This window comes from Monodon monoceros, unplaced genomic scaffold (genome assembly GCF_005190385.1).
Source record: "Monodon monoceros isolate NGI ecotype Baffin Bay Population unplaced genomic scaffold, NGI_Narwhal_1 Super_Scaffold_1, whole genome shotgun sequence".
NCBI lineage: Eukaryota > Metazoa > Chordata > Mammalia > Artiodactyla > Monodontidae > Monodon > Monodon monoceros.
The window spans coordinates 9,069,557-9,093,883 of NW_021703765.1; the positions used below are offsets into that span (position 1 = coordinate 9,069,557).

The window sequence follows — 24,327 nt, forward strand, 5'->3', positions numbered from 1 at the left end:
TCTCTAAGGAAAATCCAGAGAGCTTCACTTGACATGAATATTCTGTTGAGCAAGAAACAGATTGTTCCTGAACGGGGATTTCAAAACCAAAAGTGGTTAAGAAGCTTGGCTCTTAGCAGTTACTGCTCAGTTTACAGACATGAATGAGGGAGTACATAGTTTTGTGTTTGGTTACTAGAAACTTATGTTCCTTTTAGGGTGGCAGCACTCAGCTTACTTGTCTGTATTGGATTGACTAGGAAGCTGGAAGGTCATGCTGAGATGAAGAAAGTTTTGGTTAAGGTCAGAGTCAGCATTTCAGGGAAACCAAGAGAGTTTATGTTTCAGTTACCTGGTTATGAGTGTATAGTCTAGAGATCTATTCAAAGCATGGCCTTTATTTTGGATTCTGTTTAACACCCCAATAATAAAAGGAGAATCTACCCACAATCAAATCTCTTACCTGCATGGTGGATTACTGGTATTCACTTTAATAATATTTAATTAATGATAATATGTATAAAATTATGTACACATTACTTGTATTTAGGCACTTCTTTCTATATATTAAAATTTACATTAATAAAAATCTTTCAATCAATTGATCCATCTCAGGATCTATTGATATTATCTGTATCTATGCCGAGTTCCTTGACTCTTGTGACTGCTCTCCTTCTACACAGGGTGGTCTTCAGCTCTGGGTTATTGTTTCAAGCTGATCCACATTGAGTCATGAGTCGTAAGATGTTAACATCCTGTTAACATCAGATACCTGTCCAATAGGGGAGGTGCATTGACTCCCATTAGTAAAATGAAAGATGTGACCTTGGGTTTCACCTTTGCCCTATTCAGGTTTGTCAGCTCTTGCTTGGATTCCGTGAACCATCTTTGCATCATTCTAGTAAGTTTCTTTTTTTTTATCACATACAAAAACTTAGAATGTAAAAACAATCTACCCAACTCTCCCCCCACAAAATCATAAAGTATCTGTATGCAGTTAATTGTTTAGACTTAAACGGTTTTATGATTTCTATGTCTGGCTATAGTATGTGATTGCTACTTCAGATACTCCTCTTTTAGTATAAGTAACCATTTAAAAAATTCTAATTATGCATTGACACAAGAAAATTTCCAGAAGTGATGTAGGCACTATTTGTCATTTCACCCTTATTTGGGCAATTGAGTGTGTTATTTATTTTGGCAAAATTATCCTGGATGTCAATAAACTTCTGATAGTAAAACTTAATGAGCCTATGTTTGTTAAACCCAAACGTCCTGAATTTCTGTCCTTTATCTGCACTATGTCCATTTTACAAGGGAAATTTAACACATTGTTTACATTGCTCTAGAATACTTAGATTTGCTATTTGCACTTCCATAAATTATCAGTAAATTTACCTAGTATGATTTGAAAATTTGTTCAAGCTAAACTTTGTTAACCACTCTTATTCTGAATAGAAAATATTGATTTTATAATACAGAAGTCACTGTGAGAGTACATGCTGAATTGCAATAGGGCTAGAGTCTGTCAGTCACTGACTAAGAAGATTCAAGGGTAAATAACGTCCTGAATCATAGTATTTAGCTGAATCATTTAGTTTAGTTTTCAAAGTGTTGCATTATTCAAGAGAAGAATAGATTATGCTACAGAAAATTATGAGTGACATGTTAGATTAAATAGTAATTACATAAATATTCTATCATGGTCAATATAAAGTAATGTTCATTAGAAAACTATTTTTTAAGAATCCGATTAGTCAGAACTGATGACTTAATGAGTTGGAGTTAAGAGAAATTACTGTCTGTCCTATTTTTGATGGATGTTCCAGTGACCAAAGGTTATCCTAAAATTGCATTGCAAGAAACCACAGCAGGAAATTCCACTGTGCTTCTAGCATATTAAAATAACAGGAAAAAACACTACTCACAGATGCTTTGTCTTAGGAGATAAGGCTCTATCTTTAATATACTTGCACAATATAATAAGGTCTATTAAAAAATAGTGTTTTATTAGAGACACACAGACTATTAATTGGTCATGTAGTCATAAAGACTTTAATACTTTTTATTTTGTTTGAAAATTGTCTCAGCAAATTCAAGTCCTGCTTTCCTTTCCATAGGTTAACAGTAACAAGCACTTTTCCAATCTTGATTAATATGCTGTGATGAAATTCTAAAACATTCCTTTGAATTATTTAGAAAAATGTTTATATTTAATTAAAATATACTCACAATTTCAAATTTATATATTTTGTTCTGTTCCATTGAACTACATGGGCAGAATGGGCAAAATGTACCCTTACATTCACATGAGTTCTCTATCATCTCTTGAAACTATTTTCTCACATATCACATATCCCCAGTTAATTTGTTGTTTCTTTTATACCTTGATTTTTAGTTATCTTATTATCCTCATCATTCTTTGCTGAATAGACTTCAGTTTACTGACATTGTTTACTATCTTTTTATTCCTTTACATTTTTTTTTTTTCCATCTCTCTGGAGACAACACTGATTCACATGGAGATGAACTTGGGAGGGAGAGGGACTGTTATTTAAGCAACAAGTAATAATTCAGCTAATTTTTAAAAATAAATTCCAAAAAGCTGAGTGTAGGTGACCATGAGAGTATAGGACCTCAGCAAATTGCGGGCAAAAGTGGTATTGGCACCTATTCATGGACCCTGACAGAATATTCACAATAAAAGATTGGAGAAAGCTTCTCAAATGGGAAAGTCTAGAAGAAAAGAATAGACACCATAGTGAAAAGAGTAATACATCTCATTTGTATTCTTCTTGCATATGGGTCAAAAGTCTTAATTTTCATGGAGAAGAGAAACATCACTCCCAGGAATAGAGCAGAGAATAGGAAGAAAATAATCTCTACCCCTGAGTGGAGAAAAGGACAACATATTGAGCACACAGAGATACCCAAGCACCAGGGAAGGTCAGGATTACTGAAAAAGTCCCTCTTTCGAGACTCAGGACCCTCCTAAGCCTGAGGCTGAACCATGACAACAGACTGCCTCTTTGCCCACCTCCACCAGACTAGAAGCAGAAACAGGCAACAGCACCCTACTGCAGGAGAGGGGTCAGAGGTTAAAGAAAGACCCTCTCGAGCTGCCGACACAAAGGACTAGCCTAACCCTGAGAGTGAAGGGGACAATAAGAAAAATCCTGTGATAATTAGACCCCACCCTATGGGCAAGGTAATGCTAGAAGAATTTGAAGCCAGTGATTCATTGTAGGAAGCCATTATAACAACAGAACTCAAACCCAGCTCAACTCCTGATGAGATGGACTCAAATCCCCACTCTCATACTCTTCAAAAGCATAGCAAAGAAAATACAGGTTCATTTCAAGGAATGAATAGACACACTATCTGTGTTTCAGGCAAACTTTTTCAGAAAGACAAAAAATCAAGGAGAAAAAAAAGAAATCTAGTATCAATAGACAAAAATTCAATAGGACCTGACTCAGATATGACCCAGATGCTGGAACTGTCAGCCAGGGAATTTAAAATAACTGTGACTAATAGGTTAAGGCACTAGTGGAAAAGGTGCAAAACTTTCTGACCATATGAAGGATTTCACCAGTGAGATGGAAAAAGATAAACGGAAGTACTAGATTAAGACAAATTGCTGAAAGAAATGAGGAAAACCTTTGACAGGCTCAACAGTAGGCTTCTATTGGACTGAAAGCTTTTTTTTTTTTTTTGCGGTATGTGGGCCTCTCACTGTTGTGGCCTCTCCCGTTGCGGAGCGCAGGCTTAGCGGCCGTGGCTCACGGGCCTAGCCGCTCTGCGGCACGTGGGATCTTCCCGGACCGGGGCAAGAACCCGTGTCCCCTGCATCGGCAGGCGGACTCTCAACCACTGTGCCACCAGAGAAGCCCTGGACTGAAAACTTTTAATAACCACTTTTATTCCTGATCAAGTCTAAAATCGTTATCACAATGCTTGGTGTGAGGTGTGTACTCAATAAAGTTCTGTTTACTGAATAGATTTATTAATTTTTAATATATTTATTGCAAGATTTCAAGTGATCTTTTAATAACAGATTTATTAAGAAATAATTTGCATACCATAAAAGTCACCCATTTAAATTATACACTAAGCTTATTTTGCTACTTTACAGAGCTGTGCAAATACCACCAAAATGAATTATTCTATTCATTTCTATCACTTTAAAAGATCCTTCATACCCATTTGCAGTCAGCCTGATATCATCTATTTATCTATCTGCCTATATACCTATATATCTATGTCCTTACACGCTTTCTTACTCTCTCCCTCCCTCCCTCTCTGTTTTATTTTTCTCCCTTTCTTTCTTTCTTTTTCTTTCTTTCTTTCTTTCTCCTCCCTCCCTCCCTCCCTTCTTTCCTTCTTTATTTTACTGTGCACATAGTATGTAAAAGGTACTCAATATCTCACTGTTGACTTATTGTCCTTTTAACATGATCTCCCTGTATTTAATCTTGTTCTATATGTGAATACACACACACACACACACACACACACACACACATATTGATATATTCTAAATATATTATAGATGGGATCAGGTAGTGTTAATCAAGAAAGAATGTGTGTACACCTAAGTGTGTGCTATGGAAATAAGTAAACTGATGCAAAATAACTTAAACGACTGCTATTTGGAGAGCCGGGGTAGAGGAAAAGGTGAATCTTCGGAAATATAGCCTGAATCCATTTGAAGACAATTTTATGTAGATCAGAAAACTTCCAAGTTACTTACCAAGAATGAAAAATTAACCATAAACACAACAAATATTAAGCCAATGAATAGCAGGGCTAAGTGCTAAACAATGTAGTTCTGGCACATGACTTTACTCCAATCAAGGACACTACTTTCCTGAAAAGCTGAGCATTCTGACTTACTTTTAGATGTGACAGATGAAGACAAGACTTTAGGATAAACAAAGCACATTTGTGATCATGTTAACTTTGTAAACCAGCAGCAGATGTGCTCTGTAGGGGTGTGCTAAGTCCACCAAAGATAAAACTTTTTGGCAAATTCCCATCTATGCAGCTTCCAACTGCTGTCTCACATCCACCCTTACACAGACGTACATTTGCTGTGAGAGGGGTACATCTTAAGAGAACTAGTCACTTTCCTGAATCTGCAATAAAAGAAGCAGAAATGGAATCTCAAAATCTTAGCCTATACTTTGAATACAGAAGAGACATTAAAATAATCAAATATGGAAACATTTGCCTCTGCTCATGAAGTTTCAATGTAGAGAAAATTGCTTTACAAAATATCTCATGAATCCAGGTTAGTCCTCTTCTTGATACTAATTGTTTAAACTGACAATAAAAATTCATTTAATGTAATCCTCATATCTCAGCTCAAAGGAATAAGATTCTTATACCAGCTGTAAAAACTGAAGTAATCTAAATAAAAGCCACCCACAATATTTATGAGAAAGTGTAAGCTGAAATGTATTTGCAGCACTTCAAAATAATCAACAGGAATATGAAGCCTAAAAGAATCTGCAAAGTACAAAAGAGACAAAAATAGCATTAAATATAAAGAGCTTCTTTCTAAAAATATACTTATTCCTGAGAAAATAATAAATTGTCTATAGTATTTTTAGGAGCTCCAAAGTAAATGAAAAGTGCTTGATCATATGTGATTCAAAATTGAGATGAATAGAAAACAGATGAAAGTAAAATGAAGCTATCCATTAAGACACACTTTAAGAAGATTTAAAATCTATGTCCAAATAAATATTTTCAGTAATAAAGAGATATATGATACCAAGTAACCAAATTATGGACACTTCATTTAATAGAACATCATGATTTTCATGCAGAGTAAAATGAAAAGATGAGCAAACATCCAAAATCTGTCACATTTTTTGAGAAAAATCAAACACCATAAAGTGAGGTGCAAATATAGACAACTGAAAGAACCAACAAACAAGGAAAGACTAGAGCACACAGATCACTCAAGTACTTTGGAAGATACCTCATAAGAGCTGTCATACCCATGGGAATTATATATTAAATGCTATCGAAATGCATGAGAGACAATGTAACCAAATGGAGAGACATGTATGTTTCTGGATGGGAAGATTCTTAATGTAAAGAAGTCAGTTTTCTCGAAATAAGCTAACCAAAATAAACCAAAAATATTTTATGAATAACTCAGTCAGCTTATACTAAAATTCAATGGGAAGATATAATGAGCATGAATAACTATGAAAACTTTGTAAAACAAAATGAATGAGTTGTTACCTATGAGGTAATCACAAATCTTTCCTAATTAAAACATTGTTTCGTTCATAAATATTTAAGTAAATCAATATGACACAACATAGGGTCCATAGGATTCTTAGTATGTGATGAAATGTCCTTTCATTTTACTGATAAAATGATATATTCAATAATTGTATCTCAGACAACTGGCTAATAATGTACTCTCTATCTTCAGCAACCAAAGATATAATTTCTAGATGGATTAAATGCCTATATTTAAAAGGGGGCTTCCCTGGTGGTGCAGTGGTTGAGAGTCCGCCTGCCGATGCAGGGGCACGGGCTCGTGCGCCGGTCCGGGAAGATCCCACATGCCGCGGAGCGGCTGGGCCCGTGAGCCATGGCCGCTGAGCCTGCGCATCCGGAGCTAGTGCTTCACAATGGGAGAGGCCACAACAGTGAGAGGCCCGCGTACCACAAAAAAAAAAAAAGAAAAGTTTAAGTTTATGAAAATAAAGATTATTGGACAGTGTTTTCATAATCATCAAGTTGAAGAACTTTTCCTGTTAAAGACATAAAAATCATAGCATATAAAGAAAAAGATTTTCAGAATATATATAGATACATAAAAAAGGCTAAATATCAATAAAAAAACAAAACAATATAATTCCGGTTTTAATAGTATTGCACAAAATATAAAAATACAAATAATCAAGTGCAAAAATATGCTTCAGATCACTAATAATTGAGAAAACACAAATTGAAGCATCAATTAAAATAATTTTCTATTGGATTGGCAAATATTAAAATACATGAATAATATCCATTGTTAGTGAAATACATAATGATATACTTTCATGGGGTTGTGGACTGTTAATTACTTTTTTAGAGAATATGGCTACATCTGTCAGAATTATGATATAAACACCATTAAGATGAGTAATTTTGCTTCTGAAGTATACACTACAGAAAGGCTTATGCTTATGCTCAAAGGTAAGGATGTGGATGAGCAGCATCTGAAAAATGGAAGCAAACTTAGTGCCATCTTTATGGGAGTGCTTAAATGAATTATGTTACACAGTATTATATATAAATACACACACACACACACACATATATCACATTAAAAAAATACTGTATTGACATGAAAACTTCCCAAGATATATATTTAAAGGAGAGAGTCAAATCACCAAACTCAGCAAATTTGTTTACAAAATGTATTACAAAGTATTTGTTTACATATTATTTATTTATAACAATGTAAGCAAAATCAGAGGTAGAGAGAGCTTCCCAAGAGACAAGGAAGTTCTCTCTTGAACAAACTGTTAGGAGTTTTATCTGGAAAGGGGCACAGAAGTAGGAGGAGTGTATATCTCTGTAAAGAGAATCAATTGCATTTACTGCATGTAGGTGACTAAACATTGCTTGAAAAAACTTTAAAGAAAATGGTTCATGTAATACTTTTGTAAATTAAAAAGAAAAATGACATATTAAGTACAGTCTTCTAGTGAAGTCTATTTTCTAGACTATGGAGAGTTTCAGAAAGGTATTTAAGAAACATAATCATAAATATTTGATCAAAAGCTTATCTGTTTAACCTTTCTTCCCTCAGGCAAACAAGGCATGTTTCCCACATTTTTAAAGTCAGCTGAGTTTCTGTGTTCTAGGAAGGGGGTGGGGGACATTGCTAAATAAGGAATGAATGAATGAATGAACAGCTTTCAATATATACCTTCTTTTCAGACATTTTGGATTCACTTTCAGCAACTCTATATTCTTTTTTTTTTTTTTTTGCGGTACGCGGGCCTCTCACTGTTGTGGCCTCTCCCGTTGCGGAGCACAGGCTCCGGACGCGCAGGCTCAGCGGCCATGGCTCACGGGCCCAGCCGCTCCGCGGCATGTGGGATCTTCCCAGACCAGGGCACGAACCCGTGTCCCCTGCATCGGCAGGCGGACTCTCAACCACTGCGCCACCAGGGAAGCCCCCAACTCTATATTCTTTTGTGGACTACAAACCTCACTTTCCACCCTGCTAACCAAGAACAATTCTGCAGTGCTCTGCATGGTCAGACCTTGTGTTTCATACTCTAAAGATTGGGTTTTTTTATTCACAACTTACATCTCAATCCTGCTAGGTCACCAGCTACCTAATATGGGTCCTATTCAGTTAATCAGCTAGTTTCTTGACAATCACCTGAAAATACCTACTCAGATTTAATTTATTTTAAAGATTAAATGAGATCACTTAAGTGGAAATTCCAAACTTTAAATAATAATAAAGTAACATTTATTATATGTTTACCATCTACTCTGATTCTCACAACAAACAGATAGCTATTGCTATTTTATAGATACAGATACTGGTGCCCACAGGTATTAAACGTGAATGTGGTGTGTGGAGAAACAGATCCCATACATTTGACTCTAAGATCTAATAATTTGGGTATAATGTATGCTCATAAATATTCAGACATTGTGGCCAGTGAATAAGATATGTGGAGTTAAGCAAGATTTCTTCTTGCCACACAAATTACATCTCACAGGCAGCAAAAAAAAAAAAAAAATTCACCTATCAAGAAAAGAAGAAAAAAAATAGAAGAGTGGAAGACTGCAGGAAGAGGAAAATCATTACTATTTCCATAAAATTAGGAATAATGTTATGTTTAATTGTAACTTGCCTTTTGCTTTCTGGTATGAACTTCCTCCCTTGAATTGTTATGGGTTAATTATAAATTTTAAAACTTTTAGGCAATATATCCTGTAAATGCTCAACAACAATTAAAATTTTATTACATCAAGTTCATTAAGCAAATCCTATCCGACTGTAAGTTTATTGTCAATTTTAACTTGTTCAAGTGTTTCAATTACAATTCCATTTTGAACTGTAATAAGGTTGCTGATTAATGACAGTGGTTAACAACTGCTATTAAAACTACCCAGGGCAGAACTCCATAAATGTGGAACAATTAGAGTAGCAAATGAGAGTAGCAATATGCTATTATCTTTACATTATTTAGTTGATTTAGTGCAACATTTTAAATGTTCTCTCTGAAAAAAAATGTTCCACTTGTTTTCACTGGCTTGGGGCATTGTTTTTGAACTGATTTTATATCTGTTTTATTTCTACAGCACATAATCAGAGTTAAGATTTTTGGGAGCAAAGACAAAATAACGTGAAGAGAGACTGTGAGACACTGACTTTGCTCTGCCTACCAGGATGTGGAGGTTAAGATTTAAAGTAAACAATTCTTTGCTTTGGGTAATTGCAAACTTCAACAACATGACTAACCATGATTTTGTTTTTGCTCTTGTTTTTGTTTTTTTAATTCCAAATTCCAAACATGTGATTTAGGAAAAGATGATTTAAGTGCTTAATTGCATTATTTCTTTCTTAAAATTACCTATTAATGTACACTTCATGCTTAAGGGAAAATAAAAATGTCACAGTGTTTTCAATATTTCAGAACTACGATTTGTCATATATCTTGCTTATCCAGGGATTAGGTTAAACATGAATGAAACCTACAGAACCCTCAATGTTTATAATTAACAAAGAGAATGGTATTTAGCCAATGGCAACACATTTCATTTTCTTCGTAAAGATCTCCCTCACAATTCATTTATAAATATTTATAACTGGTTCAAAAACTATTCTACATCCTCCACACAGTTATATTCTCTGAGTATCAATCCATTTGAATCACCAGAATGGTTTGAATGAGTCTGATTTTTTTCAAAGAAATTGCTCACACTTTAATATATGTCTGCTGTATTGAAGAATGACTTAAAATGTAGCCTTTTAGAAGCTTCATTTTTTAAAAGAGTTATATAAAATTCAAGAAAGGATTTTTGAAACAGGACAGAACATTGGGTGTGAAATAACTATTTAATGGAGAAAATCTCCATTCTGCTGAGAAAATTCTTCCATAGTACTTAAGTTTTAAACTAAAAGTTTTAAAAGAATGTGGAATTGATAATTAAAACTTAAAAAATATATACATATAAATGTATATATATATATGAATATTTTGTCACAGAGAGTGAGACAGCAATATTGAATTCCTTTTAAGAAGATTTGATGCAAAAATACCTTTTCAGAATTTGAAGCAAATCTGAAACAAAGTTTAAGAATCTTAACAAAATTCTCCAACATTCTTTAATATAATGGAGAATCTTCTAATACTTGCTGAAGCTAGAATAATTTGTAAAATTACTTAAAACCTAAAAGTTATTTTGTGGGATGAGGTTATAAACCTTTATTTATTTTAAATCGTATAGTGGCTTTTAATGTTTTAAATAACTCCAAACTAAGTACTTTTGTTCCTCAACGCATAGACCATCTGACAAGGCTGAAAGCTTTATAGAACTTAAATTGTTTGAGATTTATCATTCTGAGATAAAATCAAAACATCTTTGTTTTAAATTGTATATAAATTCCTGCTCATCTTAGTGCTTTCTTTACATTAGTATTCTATACATGCAGTATCCATGTAACTTCTAAACTTCACATGTAACAATATTATCTATAAACATTATACTAATGTTTATTCAATATATTTACACCAATAGAAGAGAAAAAATACAAGTTATTCCCAGCTTAAAAATCAGTAGCATCAGAATATAGATAAAACAATGAAATATTATAAAGAATATTAGCTAAAGTTCTCCAAAAGATAGCATACCAAATAATAAATTGCTAAATCCAGGTTCAGTAAAATCAAGAATAAAACTCACCAGAGATTTTTGGTATTATTTTGGGGGTTCTAGCCAGTGCAATAAGGTAAGAAAATTAATGTTTAGCAAAATAAATTTAACTGCATTTTATGATTATAATTTTATTTTTTTTTTTTTGCGGTACACAGTCCTCTCACTATTGTGGCCTCTCCCGTTGCAGAGCACAGGCTCTAGATGTGTAGGCTCAGTGGCCATGGCTCATGGGCCTAGCAGCTCCACGGCATGTGGGATCTTCCCGGACCGGGGCACGAACTCTTGTCCCCTGCATCGGCAGGTGGACTCTCAACCACTGTGCCACCAGGGAAGCCCCCTATGATTATAAATTTAGAAAAGACTTCTCTGCAAACATGATGAACTAGATATTTTTAATGTGGCTGAAGACTAGCTGCATATACAGAAATCAACAGTTTTAATGCATTAGCAAGAATCTTTTTGAATTTCAAATGGAAATTACATTTTAATAAAAATGGAAAAATGTGTAAAATATCCCTGAATAAATTAAATCGGAAAAGTATAGGATATATATGAAGACAAAGATAGTTATCAAATCTTATTGAATGAATATAAAGTAAGAGGTCCTTAACAGAGAAATCAGTCATGATTTAATTATTTAAATGTTCATATAAACTTATTATAATTCTAATCAGAATATAAGATAATTTAAATTAAAATAAAAATGGAAAGTGCTTACTTTAAAGGATACTAAATTATAATATGAGTGACTGTATTAAATGATATGGTATTAAGAAAAAAATGGATGGATTAGTTGAACAGGATAGAGAGTCTAGGAAATGATCCCAATATAGTATATAGCATTGTGTAGTGGTTAAGAGTAGCTGCTCAAAGAGAAATAAGAAAATTAGCCCTTCACCTTGTAAAAATATAGAAAAATAGGTTTCACGTCAATTGTAGATTAGATATAAACATCTTTAAAATAAGTAACAAAAAATGTTTAGGAGAATATTTCTATAACATTGGGGGGCTGGGGGTTTCTAAGCTATTCAGAGAATAGAGTTGTCATAAAGGGGAACAGTAGTTTAACTACAAATTACACATAATATATTTGCATGGAGAAATATACCATAAACAAAGCAAAAGAAAAAATAGATATGTAATACATTAAACTAGTAAATGGTATACATTATTCTTTAGAAATAGTTTGTATAAAATGAAGCAATGAAGAGTAGTCCCCGCTCTCCACAACTAGAGAAAGCCCGTGGGTAGCAATGAAGACCCAACGCAGTCAAAAATAAATAAAAAAATAAATTTATTTTTTTAAAAAAGGGCTAAAATGAAATTTTTTAAAAAGCCCATGACGAGGAAACTCTCAGAAGAGTTGATTTATATAGATAATACCTATACGAATATAGGTTTAACTCCATTAGATAATACAGAAACGTTAATTAAAGTAACAGTGGTATTATAATTTTACTTACCAGCTTGCCAAAATTAAAAAAGAAAACAAAACACCAATTGATAACTAGTCTTGACAAGGATGTGCAAAAACAGAAAATAATCAGGAAATTCTATTTGGGAAAACTTCCCAAAAGAAATAAAAATGCTAGAATATAAAATATAAGCTCAAGAGTGTATATTGAAAACTGATTATAGTGAAGGTGACAAAAAGCAAGCAACAATTGTTTAAAAATTGAAAAATATTTTTCAATAGAGAAATGACTAAATACACAATGCTATACAATGGAACATCACACAGGACTAACAAAAATTAATTAAGCCTGTACTTTTTGATTCATGAGGTAAACAGGCGGTATTTTAATTTATAAAACGATGGTCATATTTATGTGAATAGAATAATCCTATTTCATCTACACATGCTTATACAAAGGAACAATGTTATATTTATCACTTTGCATGCTAAAATAGATTAACATATGAGTAAATATGCTCTCTTTTAGTCTCAATATAAACAAAAAGATACATTACAAAATTGCTTGTTAGGCATACATTTTAATGTAAATAATTCATTCTAATATTTGTTATATAATTTACTGAATTTCAGGAATTGTTGGTATCATTACTGTCAGTAAATACATGGAGTCCCTTTCTGAGACCTGAAATGACATAGAGCAATGCTCAAATCTTTCAGTAACTCCCTCCTTATAAACCATCATGAAGTTCATGGCAGCAGGTACTTTGTAGCTTCTGAACAGCTGCGCCTGCTGTCTATGCATCCCACAAGCTACATACACACACACACACAAGAAATCCACTGTTTTCACGTTCTGGTCCTGGAGAGCCTGAACTATTAACCCCCTGAGGGTGCCTGGGCCAGCTCTCCACTCAAGAGCTGCCAGGGGTTCATGCATCCAAGCTGGCATCACTTCCAGCCCATTGCCTGCCTACTGGGCCAACAGATGCTACCATTAGGCAACTCATATTCTCAGTAAGGAAAAAAAAATTTCTGAGTATCAACAATATGGTTTATAATGACAAATCACCTCTCCATTTCTGCTGAACCAACAGCACAGAAAACTTTCTAATCTTTATTATGCCTGGGTCTCTATCAAATAAGTCATGCTAAGACAGGAAAACAACTTTACAAGGTAATCATGCCATCCTGTGACAATGAGTCTCAACAAGTTTAGGTTAAATTTTAAACTTACTATTTAATTTTATTGTTTACTGTATAGCAACGGATGGAGAATTTTGAGTATGTTTCTCCATTACTATCACCTATTCAACAAAAACAAGAAATGTATGTCAGTATAAGATTTTTTATTTTCTTTCCTAAAATTATGACATAGCACCCAAACATTTTTGTGATGGTATCTATTTAGCATCTCAATGGTAAGAAATTGGAATTGTTTTCAACACAAGAAATTCCCATCTAGACTCCTAAAACACTAGGTATGCACAGGACAGAGCAGCTAGGCCAGACTTAAGTGGACATGAAAAACCTTGCCTTTTACGTTATCGTTATCTGTGTGCCATGATGCAGAGTGAACAGGAATCTCTGCCCTAGACCTGATCAGAGGACCCATTATGAAGCTACAAAATAAACTGTTCAGCTGAATGGTATAGTCTCCTTTTTATGTTGCAGGCATTTCTGTTTCTTTCGATGACTAAATTTGTTCTGCTGAATTGTAATTTAATCCTTGATTAGCAGCGTATCAGCAAAAATTAGTGTTTTAATCATGGAACCCCACCCTGATTAAAGGTAACTTCTAATATCAGCAGATGTCACTTAAGTTCATAAGCACATTGAAGGATTATAAATAGCCCTTAAGTCTGATTTTCTCTTTGAAAAATAAAATAAGAAGCTCTGAATAATTCAGTTACATTTAGAGATTATTACTGCATGCCTCAATCTTTGCCATTATGCATATAAAGAGGAAAAAAATCCTCTTGCCTCCAAAGGCTTGATAATTGAATTAAGAAGAAAAGACATAAACTCAAGAAACATAATTATACTACTTTGTCTCTGGGTAAAATAAAAAAGTACATATTAAAAACAATATTCACGCATTCAGTGAATCTCTAAAGAGAGACATAGCAAAACTATATAGACAAAATGTATTGATTGTGATTTGGCATCTTTTTTGTTCTTTAAACAGGTTTATTCTTTTAGTTATGTAAGAAGATGATTAAAGAGGCTAATAAGGTACTCTCAGAAACATCTCTAGAGACGGCCAGCTCTCTACGTAAGAATTTTCTCCCCTTTCCAAGTGCGTGGCTAGACCACATCACCCAGGTTTGCTTGCATGTAAGCATCAACATCCTTGTAACTATGTTTTCAACGATGGGAACGTCATTACTCCCAGACAAAACCCGCACAACTTCTCAAACACCTTCCGCCAAGCTCTTTTCCTGCCTTGTGCAGGCTGGAACTCTGAGGACCCTAGAAGCCTTAGAAATAACCAGTTGAAGGCAACTGCACACCACGGGCCTGGGTCCCTGAATGATCAGATGGAGAAGACACTCTCTCAACCAGCAGCACCCAATGCAGACTGGTATATAAGAAGTAACCTCCTCTTTCCTTTGAGCTTTCCAGCTGGACACACAGATATCTTGCAGTAAAGGATATTTTGTTTTCTTCAGGTAAATGTACATGGTCCCAAGTGAATTATTTCATTCCCATTAAGTACTGTACAATTTATGGACACTGAAATAGTTCCCATAATAAAAAAAAAAATCATGATACCTTTACATCTTTTTTTCTTTCTCTTATTCCTTTATTCACAAGTTCTCACTAACTCACTGCTTACATTAACTCTCTATATATGGTCCTGGAGATACAGAGCTGTATTTTCTAGTTAGCTTTTTTCTTTTCTCTCCAAAGATAGAAAGCCCTCACATCACCATGCCTATTGTTTTAAAAAACAGCTTGAAAGTGTTAATAATAATTCAATACTTATGACTTAGAAATGGGACAATGTGGAAGCGGTGAGTATGGAAAAAAATAAAAGATCGAATGATCTTCAGCCAACAGACTTAGAAATGGGACAATGTGGAAGGGGTGAATATGGAAAAAAAAAAAAGATCAAATGATCTTCAGCCAACACAATGTGGAGCTGTGATGCTAAACTGAAACAGCAGAGAGATCAGAGAAATTAAATACCGTGATCCCAGAGTGTGTTATGATAGAAGAGAAAAATAGCAGTACCTCTCAGAAATGCATTAAAAATAGAGTAGGATCATATTTTCTTTATACTTATTTTTCTTAAAATATTTTAAGTGTGTAAAACATAAGTGAAAAGGAGGCAAGAAAAGAAAGATTAGAAATTCCTTTCTGTGCTACTTAGGTTTTATAATCTCAATAAGTATATTTCCATCAAGTGAAATAGAAGAGAAATTTCACAGTAGAGTAAGAATGCATTTAAGACAAGTTAAATTCTTACCATCAGTCATAAAGCTCATAGGGCTGCCCACACCACCACACACACAAATTACTTAAAAATGGTAAGTTATGGGGCTTCCCTGGTGGCGCAGTGGTTGAGAGTCTGCCTGCTGATGCAGGGGACATGGGTTCATGCCCCGGTCCGGGAAGATCCCACATGCCACGGAGCAGCTGGACCCATGAGCCATGGCCACTGAGCCTGCGAGCCTGGAGCCTGTGCTCCGCAATGGGAGAGGCCACAACAGTGAGAGGCCCGCATACCACAAAAAAAAAAAGAAAGGTAAGTTATTAAAACCTATTCGAATAAGCTCAATTTTAAGATCATTGTGAAAAGGTTCAACATTTTCAGCTACTGATTAAGGAATGAGGCTGATAATACTTCATGAGCATTGTTTTTTTTTTAGCTGTAACGTCAAAGATTGGTGATATGAGTAGGATGTTGGCAAAACCAACAGCACTGACATATTTCTACCCTACAGAGAGAGACAGAGTATGTTAACAGCATGATAGCAATGTTGCTAGTACTTAGAATCTATCTCTGTCTTACCCATGGCTCATTTGTGCTCCCACGATAACACTGGTAGAGCTGAACTTTTTTTTTTTTTAATACTAAACCAGAACAACAGAAGAGGTATGTAAGTTGTGATAATGATGATGGTATTTTTATACATTGAGATGAGCTGACATTTAATTTAGTTTGCTGATAATCAACAATAGTGTATATCCCAGGGGATTTCCCTGGTGGCCCGGTGGTTGAGAATCCACCTTTCAATGCAGGGGATGCAGGTTCAATCCCTGGTCGGGGAACTAAGATCCCACATGCCACGGGGCAACTAAGCCTGCATGCAGCAACTACTGAGCCCACATGCTCTGGAGACCGAGTGCCACAACTAGAGAAAAGCCCATGCACCACAATGAAAGATCCCATGTACCTCAACTAAGACCCAATGCAGCCAAAAATAAATAATATTAAAAACAAAAATCAAGAGTGTATCTTCTTAAGCCTGAAAAACGTGTCTTCTTTGTCTTATTTAATATATTTCAATGATGGTCTAGCCCCACTCTATGACACCAGTCCATATTAGTGGGTTGGAAGATGTATGTAATTTCTGATGGCTCTAAAATCTCTAAAACTTAAATCCATTTGCAAGGTGGATGTTTATATAGCTCTCAACTATCTATATTAATGGCATTAAAGTATTGGATTGATGAAATCCACAGCAAAACCATCATAGCTCATTTAGCTATTAGTTTCAACCACCTCCTATACCTGAACTTCACAAGAAACCATAAGAAAATACAGATAATAATATTGGCGGTAGAGCACCCCACTTCCTTTCCCAAACTATTAGTAAACAGTAGCAGAAACTGAAGGTGAACAAACAATGCTAAAGACTGTTGATGAATCATGAAGACAATGAATTTTGAGTAGTAAACATTTTTCTACAGATTGTATCAAGTATAGAGTCTATTTAAACTGTGACTAGGAATGAACATGATCTTTCAAGACAGACAAGATAAATCAGCGATGTCTTTTGAAATTAAATGCCTTTGGATACTGTTCATTTATTTCAAGGATCCCTAATCCAGAATTAGTATACTTCCTGATAGAATATGCAAGAATGTGTGTGTGTGCGCACATGGCCGCCATTTATTAATGGGGATTTATGGTTCAGGAAGATTTGAGAATCCATGATGGTGCTATTCAAGACGTGTGAAAAGTTGTTGACTTCAGAACTTGTTCCATGTTTAGAACCATGTAACACAATGTTGCACTGTACCACATTCAAACGCTGCCTTTGAAAAATATAATTTTCACTTGCCCGACTTCAGATTACTTAAGAGCATGAACTTTAGGGACAGCCTAGAATTTGAATTCCTGTTCTGCTGGATGAATTAGAGTATGCTTTTAAAAATCTCTGAACCTTAGTTTCATCATGTGTGAAAAAGTAAATAATATGTACATTAAAGGTTTTCCATGAGGAACAGATTTAGACATTAATGTAAAAGGAATGTACTTGGCACATAATAAGCATGTCATAAAAATGAGTTTTCCTTATTCCCTTCCAACAATGAAACCCACATTTAAATAAAAAAGTACTCCATCACTAAGTGTATTGAGTGAACATAAGGAGATTATTAAGAAAACTATTTGATGAAATATCCTGAAGAACTGCAAGACTTTTGGAATAAGTTTACAAAGCAACACCCTTAGCCCTCATAAATTATCAAGTTTAAAAGAAGACACTTGGTTGTTTGTCCTGAGGTGACCCAACATTGGAGCCAACCCAGCTCTTTGGTGGGGCTAATGGCGGACTCTGGGAGGGCTAACGCCAAGGAGTACTTGCCAGAACTTCTGCTGCTAGTGTCCTTGTCCTCACAGTGAGCCACAGCCACCTTCCGTCTCTGCAGGAGACGCTCCAACACTAGCAGGAGGTGTATCAAAAAAGATCTTGTAGGATTCAGATTGTTTGGTGTAGCTAATGGCAGACTGGGAGGGCTCATGCCAAGGGGTACTTCCCAGACCTTCTTCTGCCAGTGTCCTTGTCCCTGCAGTGAGCCACAGTCACCTCCTGCCTCTGCAGGAGACCCTCTGACACTAGCACAGAGCAGACGGAAGAAGCAAGAAGAACTACAATCCTGCAGCCTGTGGAACAAAAACAACATTCACAGAATGATAGACAAGATGAAAAGGCAGAGGGCTACGTACCAGATGAAGGAACAAGATAAAACCACAGGAAAAAAAAAAACACACACACAGAAAAAAACCAAAATGAATTGGAGATAGGCAACCTTCCAGAAAAAGAATTCAGAATGATAGTGAAGATGATCCAGGACCTCGGAAAAACAATGGAGGCAAAGCTCGAGAAGATGCAAGAAATTATTAAAAAAGATCTAGAAGAACTAAAGTACAAACAGAGATGAACAACACCATAACTAAAAAGAAAAATACACTAGAAGAAATAAATAGCAGAATAACTGAGGAAGAATGGATAAGTGACCTGGACAGAATGGTGGAATTCATTGCTGCGGAACAGAACAAAGAAAAAAGAATGAAAAGAAATGTAGACAGCATGAGACCTCTGGGACAACATTAAACGCAACAACATTAGCATTATAGGGGTCCCAGAAAGAGAAGGGAGAGAGAAAGGACCCAAGAAAATATTTGAAGAGGTTGTAGTCGAAAACTTCCCTAACATGGGAAAGGAAATAGCCACCCAAGTCCAGGAAGTGCAGAGAATCCCATACAGGATAAACCCAAGGAGAAACACACTGAGACACATAGTAATCAAATTGGCAAAAATTAAAGACAAAGAAAAATTATTAAAAGCAGCAAGGGAAGAATGACAAATAACATGCAAGGAAACTCCCATAAGGTTAATAGCTGATTTCTCAGCAGAAACTCTACAAGCCAGAAGCGAGTGGCATGATTGATATACTTAAAGTGATGAAAGGGAAGAACCTACAACCAAGATTACTCTACCCAGCAAGGATCTCATTCAGATTTGATGGAGAAATCAAAAGCTTTACAGACAAGCAAAAGCTAAGGAAATTCAGAACCACCAAACCAGCTCTACAACAAATGTTAAAGGAATTTCTGTAAGTGGGAAACACAAGAGAATTAAAGGACCCACAAAAACAAACCCAAAACAATTAAGAAAATGGTAATAGGAACATACATATCGATAATTACCTTAAACATGAACGGATTAAATGCTCCAACCAAAAGACACAGGCTTGTTGAATAGATTAAAAACACAGGACCGATATATATGCTGTCTACAAGAGACCCATTTCAGATCTAGGGACACATACAGACTGAAAGTGAGGATGGAAAAAGATATTCCATGCAAATGGAAATCAAAAGAAAGCTAGAGTAGCAATACTCATATCAGATAAAATAGACTTCAATATAAAGAATGTTACAAGAGAAAAGGAAGAACACTACATAATGAACAAGGGATCAAACCAAGAAGAAGATACAACAATTATAAATATATATGCACCCAACATAGGTGCACATCAATACATAAGGCAATTGCTAACAGCTATAAAAGAGGAAATCGACAGTAACACAATAATAGTAGGGGTTTTAACACCTCACTTAAACCAATCGACAGATCATCCAAACAGAAAATTAATTAGGACACACAATCTTTAAATGACACAACAGACCAGATAGACTTAACTGATACTTATAAGACATTACATCCCAAAAGAGCAGATTACACTTTCTTCTCAAGTGCGCATGGAACATTCTCCAGGATAGATCACATCCTGGATCACAAATCAAGCCTCAGTAAATTTAAGAAAATTGAAATCATATCAAACATCTTTTCTGACCACAATGCTATGAGATTAGAAATCAATGACAGGGAAAAAAACGTAAAAAACACAAACACATGGACGCTAAACAATACGTTACTAAATAACCAAGAGATCACTGAAGAAATCAAATATGAAATCAAAAATACCTAGAGGCAAATGACAATGAAAGCACGACAATACAAAACCTATGGGATGCAGCAAAAGCAGTTCTAACAGGGTAGTTTAGAGGTATACAAGCCTACCTCAAGAAACAAGAAAAAGCTCAAATAAGCAATATAACCTTACACCTAAAGGAACTAAAAAAAGAAGAACAAACATACCCAAAGTTAGCAGAAGGAAAGAAATCATAAATATCAGAGCAGAAATAAATGAAATAGAAACACAGAAAACAATAGCAAAAATCAATAAAACTAAAAGCTGGTTCTTTGAGAATATAAACAAAACTGAAAAACCATTAACCAGACTCATCAAAAAAGAGGGAGAGGACTCAAATCAATAAAATTAGAAATGAAAAAGGAGAAGTTACAACAGACACCACAGAAATACAAAGCATCCTAAGAGACTACTACTTACAACTCTATACCAATAAAATGGACAACCTGGAAGAAATGGACAAATTCTTAGAAAGGTATAAACTTCCAAGACTGAACCAGGAAGAAATAGAAAATATGAACAGACCAATCACAAGTCATGAAATTGAAACTGTGATTAAAAATCTTCCAAAAAACGAAAGTCCAGGACCAGATGGCTTCACAGGTGAATTCTATCAAAACTTTAGAGAAGAGCTAACACCCATCCTTCTCAAACTCTTCCAAAAAACGGTGGAGGAAGGAACACTCCCAAATTCATTCTATGAGGCCACCATCACCCTGATACCAAAAACAGACAAAGATACTACAAAAAAAGAAAATTACAGACCAATATCACTGATGAATATAGATGCAAAGATCCTCAACAAAATAGTAGCAAACAGAATCTAACAACACATTAAAAGGATCATACACCATGATCAAGTGGGATTTATCCCAGAGATGCAAGGATTCTTCAATACACACAAATCAATCAATGTGATACACCACATTAACGAATTAAAGAAGAAAAACCATATGATCATCTCAATAGATGCAGAAAAAGCTTTTGACAAAATTCAATACACATTTACGATAAAAACTCTCCAGAAACGGGGCACAGAGGCAACCTACCTCAACATAATAAAGGCCATATATGACAAACCCACAGCAAACATCATTCTCATTAGTTAAAAACTGAAAGCATTTCCTCTAAGATCAGTAGCAAGACAAGGATGTCCACTCTCTCCACTATTATTCAACATAGTTTTGGGAGTCCTAGCCATGGCAATCAGAGAAGAAAAATAAATAAAAGGAATCCAAATTAGAAGAGAAGTAAAATTGTCACTGTTTGCAGATGACAAGATACTATACTTAGAGAATCCTAAAGATGCCACTACTAGAGCTAATCAATGAATTTGGTAAAGTTGCAGGATACAAAATTAATGCACAGAAATCTCTTGCATTCCTATATAGTAATGATGAAAAATCCAAAAGAGAAATTAAGGAAACACTCCCATTTACCATTGAAATAAAAAGAATAAAATACCTAGGAATATAACTACCTAAAGAGAAAAAAGACCTGTATGCTGAAAACTGCAAGACACTGTTGAAAGGAATTAAAGATACCAACAGGTGGAGAGATATACCATGTTGTTAGATTGGAAGAATCAACATTGTGAAAGTGACTGTACGACCCAAAGCAATCTCCAGATTCAATGCAATCTCTATGAAATTACCAATGGCATTTTTTACAGAACTAGAACAAAAAATCTTAAAATTTGTATGGAGACAAAAAAGACCCTGAATAGCCAAAGCAATCTTCAGGGGAAAAAATGGAGCTGGAGGAATCAGGGCCCCTGACTTCAGACTATACTAAAAAGCTACAGTAATCAAGACAATATGTTACTGGCACAGAAACAGAAATATAGATCAATGGAAAAGGATAGAAAGCCCAGAGATAAACCCACGCACCTATGGTCAACTAATCTATGACAAAGGAGGCAAGGATATACAATGGAGAAAAGACAGCCTCTTCAATAAATGGTGCTGGAAAAACTGGGCAGCTACATGTAAAAGAGTGAAATTAGAACACTCCCTAACAGCATACAAAAAATAACCTCAAAATGGATTAAAGACCTAAATGTAAGACTGGACACTATAAAACCTTAGAGGGAAACATAGGAAGAACACTCTTTGACATAAATCACAGCAAGATCTTTTTTGATTCACCTCCTAGAGTAATGGAAATAAAAACAAAAATAAACAAACGGGACCTAATGAAACTTAAACACTTTTGCACAGCAAAGGAAACTGCAAAGAAGATGAAAAGACAACCCTCAGAATGGGAGAAAATATTTGCAAACGAATCAGCAGACAATGGATTAATCTCCAAAGTATATAAACAGCTCATGCAGCTCAATATTAAAAAAAACAACCCAATCAAAAAATCGGCAGAAGACCTAGACATTTCTCCAAAGAAGACATACAGATGGCCAAGAAGCACATGAAAAGCTGCTCAACATCACTAATTATTAGAGAAATGCAAATCGAACCTACAATACGGTATCACCTCACACCAGTTAGAATGGGCACCATCAGAAAATCTACAAAGAAGAAATGCTAGAGAGGGTGTGGAGAAATGGTAACTCTCTTGCAGTGTTGGTGGGAATGTAAATTGATACAGCCCCTATGGAGAACAGTATGGAGGTTCCTTAAAAAACTAAAAATAGAACTACCATATGACCCAGCAATCCCACTACTGGGCATATACCCAGACAAAACCATAATTCAAAAAGACACATGCCCTCCAGTGTTCACTGCAGCACTATTTCCAATAGCCAGGTCATGGAAGCAACCTAAATGCCCATCGACAGACGAATGGATAAATAAGATGTGGTACATATATACAATGGAATATTACTCAGCCATAAAACGGCACGAAATTGGTTTATTTGTATAGACGTGGATGAATTTAGAGACTGTCATACAGTGTGAAGTAAGTCAGAAAGAGAAAAACAAATATCGTTTATTAACTCATATATGTGGAACCTAAGAATGGTACAGATGAACTGGTTTTCAGTAAAGAAATTGAGACACGGATGTAGAGAACAAACGTATGGACACCAAAGTGGGAAAGCAGTGGCAGCGGGGTGGTGGTGGGATGAATTGGGAGATTAGGATTGAAATATATACACTGATATGTATAATATGGATGACTAATAAGAACCTACTGTATAAAAAAATAAAATTCAAATAAAAAACACAAGGAGCCCTGTACAAGTTTGTCAAAATTCCTCAATCTGTAGCATTAAAAGGGTGAAATTTCTTGTATGTAAATTAAACCTGTATAAATGTAACTTGAAAAAATCTGAAAAATAAATAAAATCTCTCTTACCGTAAAAAAAAAAAAAAAAAAAAGACTCGTTTTCTTGTATATGTTTAGTTAGGTTAGAGATTGTCTGGTTCAGAGGAACATTATGGTGATACCACAGCAGGCAATCAGGTAAGCATTCATTTCTTGGTGCACAAGGATGACAATAAAGGAGTCTAGTTTCTCCCTGTGTGTCATTGAGGGATACAGGGCACATCTGTCCTGTCCTCACTCACACTTTAAGCCCTATAAGTGCAGAACAGCTGGACTATGAGTGGATTAGAAGGTTGGTTGAAAACAATATATATTTTTACACGAAAGCATTATTATCACATCTCATAACGTTATTTGCAGAATTTACTTATTCAATCTTAGGTACATGTACTACATAATAAGCCAATGAGCTATCACAATGTAGAGGAAAAATGAGGTGCAGATTTATCAAATTTTTAGAAAGTCTCTGAATTAAATTTGACAACAGTATGTTGTTGCATTTGGAAGTTAAGAAAAAGGAAAGCCTACACTTCAGCAGAACCATTCTCAGACATAGTTAGAGGAATCTGAGTCTGAAACATACAGAAAAGAAAGAAACAGAGATCCGGTAGCAGCCAAAATATAATTAGGGCCAGCCTGGGATATATTTTCCATGCGACGCTTCTACTGATTTTGAGGTCTACTCTTTTGGTTGTGATTTTTAAGATTTTCTTTGAGTTTCTTTTTTTTCCTAAATCATTTTACTTTGGTTTAAAAAAGTGTGATAAAAGAGTAAG

The 24,327-nt window shown here is 35.0% G+C and overlaps 1 long non-coding RNA gene across 1 annotated transcript in view; it reads left to right on the plus strand.

The window, feature by feature from the left end:
• LOC114899927 overlaps positions 1-9,388 on the plus strand; it is a 57,847-nt gene extending 48,459 nt beyond the window's left edge. Inside the window, exons 2-3 of the long non-coding RNA XR_003794662.1 lie at positions 832-880; positions 9,325-9,388. This is a non-coding gene — a long non-coding RNA (uncharacterized LOC114899927). The remainder of the gene's footprint in view (positions 1-831; positions 881-9,324) is intronic.
• Positions 9,389-24,327: the final 14,939 nt, after the last annotated feature.